This window comes from Gastrolobium bilobum, unplaced genomic scaffold (assembly GCF_033153095.1).
Source record: "Gastrolobium bilobum isolate Gb01-03AN ecotype WA unplaced genomic scaffold, APGP_CSIRO_Gbil_v1 utg4933, whole genome shotgun sequence".
Lineage (NCBI taxonomy): Eukaryota > Viridiplantae > Streptophyta > Magnoliopsida > Fabales > Fabaceae > Gastrolobium > Gastrolobium bilobum.
Genome location: NW_026897330.1, coordinates 175,721 through 184,865, shown reverse-complemented (window position 1 = coordinate 184,865; position 9,145 = coordinate 175,721). Strand labels below are relative to the sequence as shown.

Here is a 9,145-nt window from a genome sequence, read left to right as displayed (position 1 = left end):
GTTTTCTTCTCCATCTATTCACTGCAGATGCAGGGTTGCTTATAACTAAGGGTTATGTTTATCTCATTTTACATGAGATAAACATCTCTCCTACACACACAAAAAAGGTTGGGTCCCACCACTTTTTTTTCTCTCTCTCCTCTTACATGTGGGTCCCACTTATACTTTTATTTCTACAACATGAGGTAATTCTTTTCCTACAACATAAGAAAAATATATCCCTATAACTAATACCTCTCAAGATGATAAATGAATTCCACTCTCTTCACTTCAGTTCTCTACTCAGCTGTCTCTCATGTAAGAAATTGTTATTTGTAATATTTTAAAACATCACCCTACCCCACCGATAAATTAAGAATTTAATAAGTTAAATATGATTTTCATAAATAAATCTATAATTGACAATGGATAAATATAGAAAGATTATAATAATTATTTTCAGCCACTCTTAAGAATGAAAGTGCAAACACTGCTCGTTATTTCACAATATAAATGGATACTGGCGAAGTAACTCGAAAAATAGTGATAAAAATATTAATATTTCTAGAAAAATATCTAGGTCAAGAATATCAAATTTGGGATGAGAATAATAAACAGCGTAATCGGAACTAATACCGGCTATTTCGCAGTAGAAAGTACATACCGGCAAAGTGTCTCAAAAAATTAATGTAAAAATATGATAATTCTTAGAAAAATATCTAGGTTAAGAATATAAAATTTTAGAGTTAAACGAAGAGCGAAACTAATTAAACTAATATTGTTACTTTAAGTAAATGCACCTATATATAGTTAAAGAGCACTAAACTCTTGGTCACATTTCTAACTCCCACACTTAGTCATATTCTTTATTCTTCTCACTAAGCAAGATCACCTCCCTCTTCCATGGAAAACACCAAAAGAAGCAATATTTCTTCTTATTTCTTCCACTTAAACACCATAGAACCTTAAAAGAAAACATCTTGTAGAGGAGGAAAAACTCATTCTTGGTGTGTTCAAGTTTCTATTTTGGAGAGGTTGAGGGCTGTACATCCTTGTTGGTGTGGATAGAGCCATTTCTACACACTTTGGGGGTACCAAGGAGCTACATTTGTGGAGAAAGAACCAAACTTAGAAGCTTATATTCGTGCACTTTATTGGACAGTAGCTTGAAGTTGTAGCAAGGCCTCAAAAGTCTCTTCTTTTGTTGTTTTCAAGCATTGGGTATACACTCTACTCTTTCCTCTTTATTTTCTATGAAAAATATGAAGTTTTAGGTTGTTAAAAAGGGAAACTTTGATGATTCAAGTTAAAGGTTGTTAATTTAAATGTGATATAGTATATTAAACTTCTGTTTGTTGGTAAATCGAAGGTTGAAACCTTGGAGGGCCATTGGAACTCGAATTATGCAGAAAAATTTGTATTTTTGCGTTTCTGCACTGGTGGTAATCAATTACCTTAGAGTGGTAATCGATTATCATGAAGGGTAGTCGATTACTCCTGTATGGTAATCGATTACCTAGTGCAATTGTGACAACAACATACTAGTTTGGTAAAATCGCGATATCTCGGGCTACAGAGGTCCGAATTGAGTGAGGTTTGGACCTGTGTGAAGCTAACACATAGGGCTAAAACCTTATAAAATTTCAGATCCATTGGATAAGTGGATTGATCGCGACTTGCTGTTGGAAATTCAGTTTGCAGCAGTCACTTTGCGACAAATATAATTGGAGTTATACAACTCCAAATGAGACATAGAATATGTCGTTGGAAAACTTAAATTGTCTAGTTTACATATTAAAATCTCAGAATTTTTGGTAAAGAGTTGAAATCGCAGTTTTAAAAATGGTAAACAAGGTTTGTTGTCATATTTACAATTAGAGTAGTTTCTTTGGAATGAATTTCAAGGAAACGACTTGTAAACTCTATTGTGCTAGTGGGTGAGGTTCTAAAAGGTATAGGACCTTAGGGAGTTGATCTAATTCCTCCCACCTTGAGTTGGTATCCCTATGTAAAGAGTGGCTACGTAAAAGATAGAGTACAACCCCTTTTGGGTCGTTAACAAAAAATGCGGCCCTCACTTTAATCCCTTACAAAAAACAATTATCGTCTAGTCCCTATGAAATTCAAAGTGGACCCATTTTAGTCATTTTGAGGGACTAATGTGAGTCTTTTTGAATTTACGAGGGACAATGATTTCAACTAAATGGGTCCATTTTGAATTTCTTAGGGACCTCGGGACTAATTTTTTTTTGTAAGGGACTAAAGTAAGAACCGTGTTTTTTGTTAGGGACCCAAATGGGGCTTTACTCTAAAAGATAATATTGAAATGAATGTTGTAAACTAGTATATTTGCTAATTGTCGTTACATCTTTGAAATATATTGTGATTTATGAGGGCCTGTGATTGTGGTCCTTTGGATACTGAGAGTACATTGGAGTATATTGCAGATAAAGGTAAGCTTCGTGTTCTTAGGGTTAATCCCTTGTTTATTCCACCAAACTCCATGGGAGGTTGGTTTATATGCATGACATGTTTTTTCTGAAAATGGTTATGCACAGATGTTTATCTTATGTATTTGGTAATACATGATAATATGAGATATTGTGCATTGTATTCATATGTATGTATGTGGGGTAGTGTGAAGCAACACCTGGATGGGATTCCTGAGTATGGTGATTCCATACAAGGGGTAGAACTCATGTAGTGTGGGTATAGGGTGAATCCTTATACTTTGTCTGTAGGTTGTAGACGTGTGTAATGCCTATTTTGTTCTCTAGCCAGTAGACTTGTGAATTTTAGCGAACCTACATGATATACATATGATGCATCTTTATATTGTTTTGTATTGTTCATACTTATACTATACCTGTAAGTGAACTTTGGGCATAGTGATCCCTCGAGAACCCCAGTTTACTGAGATTGTCATCTCACCCCGTTTGGGGAATATATTTTAGGTACTAAGATTATTGATGTTGATGCATCTCGTGGCGTTAGGCCCGCGTAGTGATTTTAGCATGACATGACACATGCATTGCTTTCATTTGATATTTATATGTATCTGTATGAGATATGAATGCCGGTTGGATACTTATTGTATATGTTTATATTTGATGTGAGCATAGGGGTTGTCTATGCCTTCTTGAATAAGATTATGTTATTGTAGTTGGTCATATGATGTTATGACATGTTTCATTAAGTGATGATCATTATAATAATGGTATGTATAGGATAATCTACACAATGAATTGCTAGGAAATATCAATTAGGTATGTACTATTGGTATAAATATTTTGAGATGTGATGATGTGAGTATTAAGAAATGTATAAATATGCATAAATGAAGTACCTAGAATTCACATGTTTAACTTAACGACTGGGTAATGAAAGAAATAGGAATGGTTGTGTGAAATTTATAAAATAAGTAAGGGAGTGCTAAGTATGGCCAAATATGACAAGTGTGAATGTAATTTGATAATATAGATATCAAGACTTGTATGTTTTAAAAGGGGCATTAAGCTTAAGGACGTTCTCTCGTAAGATAAAGTTAATGACATATGTAAATAATCATGTATGTAAATTGAAAATAAGATAATTGGAAGAACAAGTAATATAGAGTGCAATTAACTTGACATGCAAATAATTATTATAAATTAATAGAATGAAAAAATTTTATTCACGTTTTTACATGAGATTAATTATGAATTAAGATGATTAGCTTCCACATTTATTTGATTAATTAGTTGTGCTTAATACCATTCTGATGTTAACAAACTGGGTCGACACAGGGTGTTACACACTACAAAAAATCATGTGTTTTGTGGGGGTCATATTTGCAAATTATGGGGGTCTTTGACCCCTACAAAAGACATTAGTGGCATCTTCATCAACCTCCAGTTTTGCATGCGCCACAACACATTTTGTGGGGTCTTTATGTGCAATGCCACAATTTGTTAAAATTGTTTTTTGGAGGTTCTAAACCCCCACAAATATTATATTTTCTGGAGGTTCTAGACCCCCACAAATATTGTATTTTGAAGGTTACTATAACTTTTTGTCACTTAAAGACCCCCACAATATTTATCACTTCCTAGAGGGCATAAACCTCCATAATTTATTTATTATTTTAGAAGGTTTAAACCTTCACTATTTGTCACATTTTATAATAGCTTTAAATTGCCAATTATAAGAGCCGAAAGGTTTATATATCATAATTTGAGAATTAAGTCCCACCACTTGATAAGCTAAGTAAAAATTATGCACGTGCGCAAAGAGCTGGAATGATACTTGTGTAATACTTATTAATTCAAATTTCATTCGACAACTATTCTCAAAACTTGAAAGAAAACATTATTTGGCAAAATCAAAATGCACATTATCCTTCTGCCAATGCAGAAAAGGGGTGAAAAAGAGAGAGAATAGAATAGAAACAAAGAAAATCAAGAGACTATTCCCTCCAAAATTAATAGCCAGCAACTCAACGGAAGTCTTGGACTTTGGCTGGCCCCATTCTTTTATGGCCTTGGTTGCATCATCTTTTCCTAGTCTTGGTACCTCTATCACCACCGTGTCTTGCGTTGCATCCAAAGAAGGTGCCATATAAGTACAAACATTGGGGTTCTCTTTTAAGATCTCCTGTTAAGTACACCCATCTCCTCTTGATCATAGACTTGTCACCTGAAATTAGTTATAAAGTTAGAAAGAAATGACATTGATACCGTAAAGACATATAAATTAAAAAATACAATTCAAGGATAATACGCATCATTATTAAAGAAGAAAATAATCTAAGAGATTAAGTTACTTTTAAAATAATGTACTATAATTCAATATAAAAGGATAGATTACCCTTAAAAAAAAAAAAAAAAACTAATTCCGCATATGCTAGTTTATTTATATTCTTTTATAGGATTTCTGGTAAATATCAAATTTTTATCCCAAAAGAAGAAACATCAGTTATTTTATTTTACATGAAAGAAAAAGAAAAAGAAAATACACACACTAGAGAATTAAATTAAAATCGAAAGTATCTACCAGAAAAATAAAATGGAGAAACAAAAATATTGCTTACACGTGCACTGCAATTTCTCTTTGAGCCCCATCTTGTGCTCGTTGTTAGTGATTCTGAAGTAGAAATCGGGATAGGTGCTCTGTTAACACAGTTTGGTGGATTTGCAGTCCCAATGGCAAGGATGTTAGCTGGACATTCTCCCCTTTAAGCCTTGCGGATTTCAACTACGCTCACCATCTTTCCTCAACAGCTCCTTTAACTGATCACGGTTCACATATTTTTTTATATTTTTTTTTCATGAATATCTGTTTGCAATTTATTTTAAAAAAAAAAACTTTTGTATTAATTGAAAATGGGGAATGTAGAAAGAACACAATTTATACCAGCCGTGTCGTAAAGACAAACACGGGAAGGAAGGACATTGAAGATTTATGAACTTTTGCTTTCCGCCTTGATCTTCACAGCCAAATTTACAGCTGCATCAAAAAAACTCTGCTACCTTAACGAAATCCACTTCAACAAATCCCCTAGAAGTAAGAGCAGGAGTTCCTGAAATCAACAAGAGCTATCAAGATCAAGTAATTGAATAATGAGATCACAATAAAAATAAAAGCAATGAAGAGCCTGTACCCATCCTGATGCCACCAGGAACCATAGCAGAGACATCGCCACCAAGTTATATTGAATATATGGCCAAAACTCTGCTCTCTTTCCGGTGCTCTTCACTTTCTTTAAGACCTTGTTTCTATCCACGTAACCAATCAATGTTACTTTGCTTTGCTTTCTGTTCCACCTCTAGTTCCTTCACACCTGGATTGTTCTAAAATGTTTAAGTCCAAGTTATAATTAATAAGTTCTTTATTTTCTCTAACCAATAACATTTGAATGGAGCCCTTTGAGAATTTGATCATTCTCATAGCTAGAGCAAATTACCAAACTGTCAAAAAATTATGTCATTTAAGTTAAGAAGATAAATTCAAAAGTGCAGAACTAGTAATTAAAAAAATTGATCTGCACTTTATGGCTCTAGCAAAAAAGGAAGTAGGAAGAAATATCATGTCAAAGTTATTCATAGCTTCAAAGTAAAAGCATATTTCAAAGAGCTTCCAACTTTCCTACAAGCCAAAAATTTACTTTGAACTAGGAAGTTTGGAGTGTCTCGGGTTTATTTTTGGGGGTTAGTATACTGATTTATCTAGATTGGACGATGAAAATAGGAAGGTTTCTTCTATAATTTGCTTGAAAAATAATGAAGCAAGGTGATGTATGGACATGTTGTTTATCACATACATAATAATCATCATATTTAGTTCTTGTGAACAAGTTGACAAGGAACTCCTGTAGACAGAAATATGAGAGAGTAAAAAAGAAAGAGGTATGAACCTTTCATGTTGGAAACAGAATTCCAAACTCTTCTTTCACAGCCATCACAGTCCATTTTCACTTTGATTTCAACTATTACAACATATTCTCAATATATTACTCTATACTACTAATCATTTTAATATCCATATTCTATATCATGTGGAGTGATTATGAACAATAATCGTAAAGGTTGAGATGAATAAGAATTGAATTAAACAATATTCAGGCAATTATTTTCACTAATTCGAGTACACATCCGCACAAATACTGAGGCAACAGTTAAGAGAGAAGGGAAAAAAATTACCGTGTAACCAGAAACCAAATCCATTTTCACTGATCACAGAGTGTTCCAGAATCCTTGGAAAGAGAAAAGGGGAAAAAAAGCCAAAACGGAAAAAAGGAAAATCATGCAATCTGATTTAAGTCAATAATTATACGGAAATATTATTCTCCATCCGCAGGAATGTGAGCAGTAACTCCTGCAGAGAGAGATTGATTTTTGAGTTTTTTGTTTTTTTATTTTCTTTAATGATAAATGATGGGACCCGCATACATTTGTATCTGCTGGAAAATGATGTTATCAACTGCAACATAAGAAAATTCATCCCCATAATTATATTATGAAAAAGAATATCGAAGCATAAAAGCTAATCATTGAGGATTTTAATTCATGAGAACCCTGCAACGAGATTTTTCGCGTGAAATGCAGGAAAATGGATTCTACTTCCAAGAGAGAGAGAGAGATGCTAAGAACTAAAAAGCGAACCAACCGATCCTACAAATACGAAGATAAAGTGCTTTGCGACGAGCTTTATTTCCAAAATCGAGTGCTTAACAAGGGTTTGGGTGCATGTCGTTAGTTCCCTGATAAAAATGTCAAGTAGCAGAGATAAAAATGAAAACGTGTAGATGAAAATGTCATCATCCTCTATAAAAAGGACGAAGAAAATACCTTAGTGCAGATCGACGCCATGATTCTAATGAGGAAAATAGCTTAGGAGATAGAATGACAAGAAAGAAGATGGGAAGTGCAGTTTAACAAATTTGTAGCGGTCATCAAATAAGACTAACAAAGCACTCAAAAATTAAAAAAAAAATTATATAAATTTTGGGGGTCAAAACCCGCCACTTAACTGTATAAATTAACAACATAAAAAAAATACAAAGTGGCGTTTTAAAAATGCTAAAATTTATATATTTTGTGGAGGTTTCATTGAACTCTAGTAAATAACCTCTACAAAACACATGATTTTTTGTAGTGACAGGGGTCGACCCCTTTAGGTCACTAACCCCGTCTCTCTGAGGGCTTGGGTTAGTAGTTAGACCCTCTACTTGCACGTTGACCCCTCTAACAGCCAAAATCTCCCGGTTGAACCCGTAACTCCTGGGTCAAAGGGGTCACTGCATTTTTTTTAAAATTATACATGAGATGACGTCTTTGATGTGTGTAAAAAATAGACAAAAACTCGCTAATGTCTAGATTTAGAACTAGATCTGAAATCTGAATCGTTCTTCTTCTTCTCTTCCGATCTTCTCTCCCAGATCCAGATCCAGTCTCCCTATTCCGATGATCTCCTCCACTGTGCTGATTATTCTGTCCCACTATTAATCTGTAGTGTCGTTGTCTCTCTTATGCTATTATCTATTGGGTAAGGGATCTCATTTCACATACTGTTGTAGGTGCATGAGAAGGACAAGAAGGACTTAAGTTTGATGATATAACATTTTATTAACTCCATTGTAATATGTGTTTTATACTTTGATAGTTTGATACTTTGATTTGCTTGTAAATATTGACTTGTGGATGCAATTGGTTGAATTATGTTAAGTATATTTTGAATCTTTAATGATTGGTAATTTGACTTTTTTTTTGATTTTTTCATATAAAATATATATTTATATTTTTTTAATGTATAAAATCGGGTAAGCGAAGTGATCCCATGACCTCCAGGTGACCCCATGACTCCTAACCTCGGTCAGGTCGATGTCCGGGCTGGATTTTTAAACACGGATTATTTGTGGTTAGAATTTTTATATTACAAATAAAGTTAATAGAGTATATATACAATCTGATACTTAAAAAAATGTTATTTGTGTTAATTTAATTTGGGTTTGGTGTTTGTCATTTTAAATGACATAAGTGATGTCATTTTAGGAGAGAGATAGACATAAAAAAACGAAAATCATGTGAGAGAGAAAGTAGGTGGTTTTTTTTAATTTAAAATTCAAATTTTCTGTGCCTCTCTTAAAATGACATAACTTTCTGTCATTTAAAATGACAAATACTTTTCCCATTTAATTTATATTAGGGCCTTTAGATATAAAAAAATATTTAAATTTAAGAGACACGATATGTAACTGTTTTTCAGTTTATAGAATCAGATTTAAAAAACATGTATCAATTATTTTTCGTTTTGTGCTTTGAATTTTAACTTGTAAAAAAAAAACACAGAAAACACATATTCTATTAATTATTATAGAAAACAGTTTTAAGAAAGAAAAAAAAAAGACAGAAAACAATAAAAAAAATCCAAAATCTCTATAATCCACTCAGCAATGGAAAAATTTAATAAATGTCAAACTTCCCTAGACCAAAAGCTATTGTTGGATACAGGAATTTTTTTCCCCTTATTTTCTTCACACCTTTTCAGTGTAAAATTAATCCTCGTTCTGAAAGTGTTTTCGTTAAGTCACCCCTTTGGCAATTGTTTTCCCTCGACTTGAAATCCCGGCATCACATAGGTCTCTAAATGGGTCAATTTTGCTCATTATATGAACCATCACTTACAAGTG

The 9,145-nt window shown here is 33.2% G+C and overlaps 1 pseudogene; it reads right to left on the bottom strand.

The window, feature by feature from the left end:
* Positions 1-3,768: 3,768 nt before the first annotated feature.
* LOC133306047 (chalcone synthase-like) lies at positions 3,769-5,224 on the bottom strand (annotated as a pseudogene).
* Between the last annotated feature and the right edge of the window lie 3,921 nt (positions 5,225-9,145).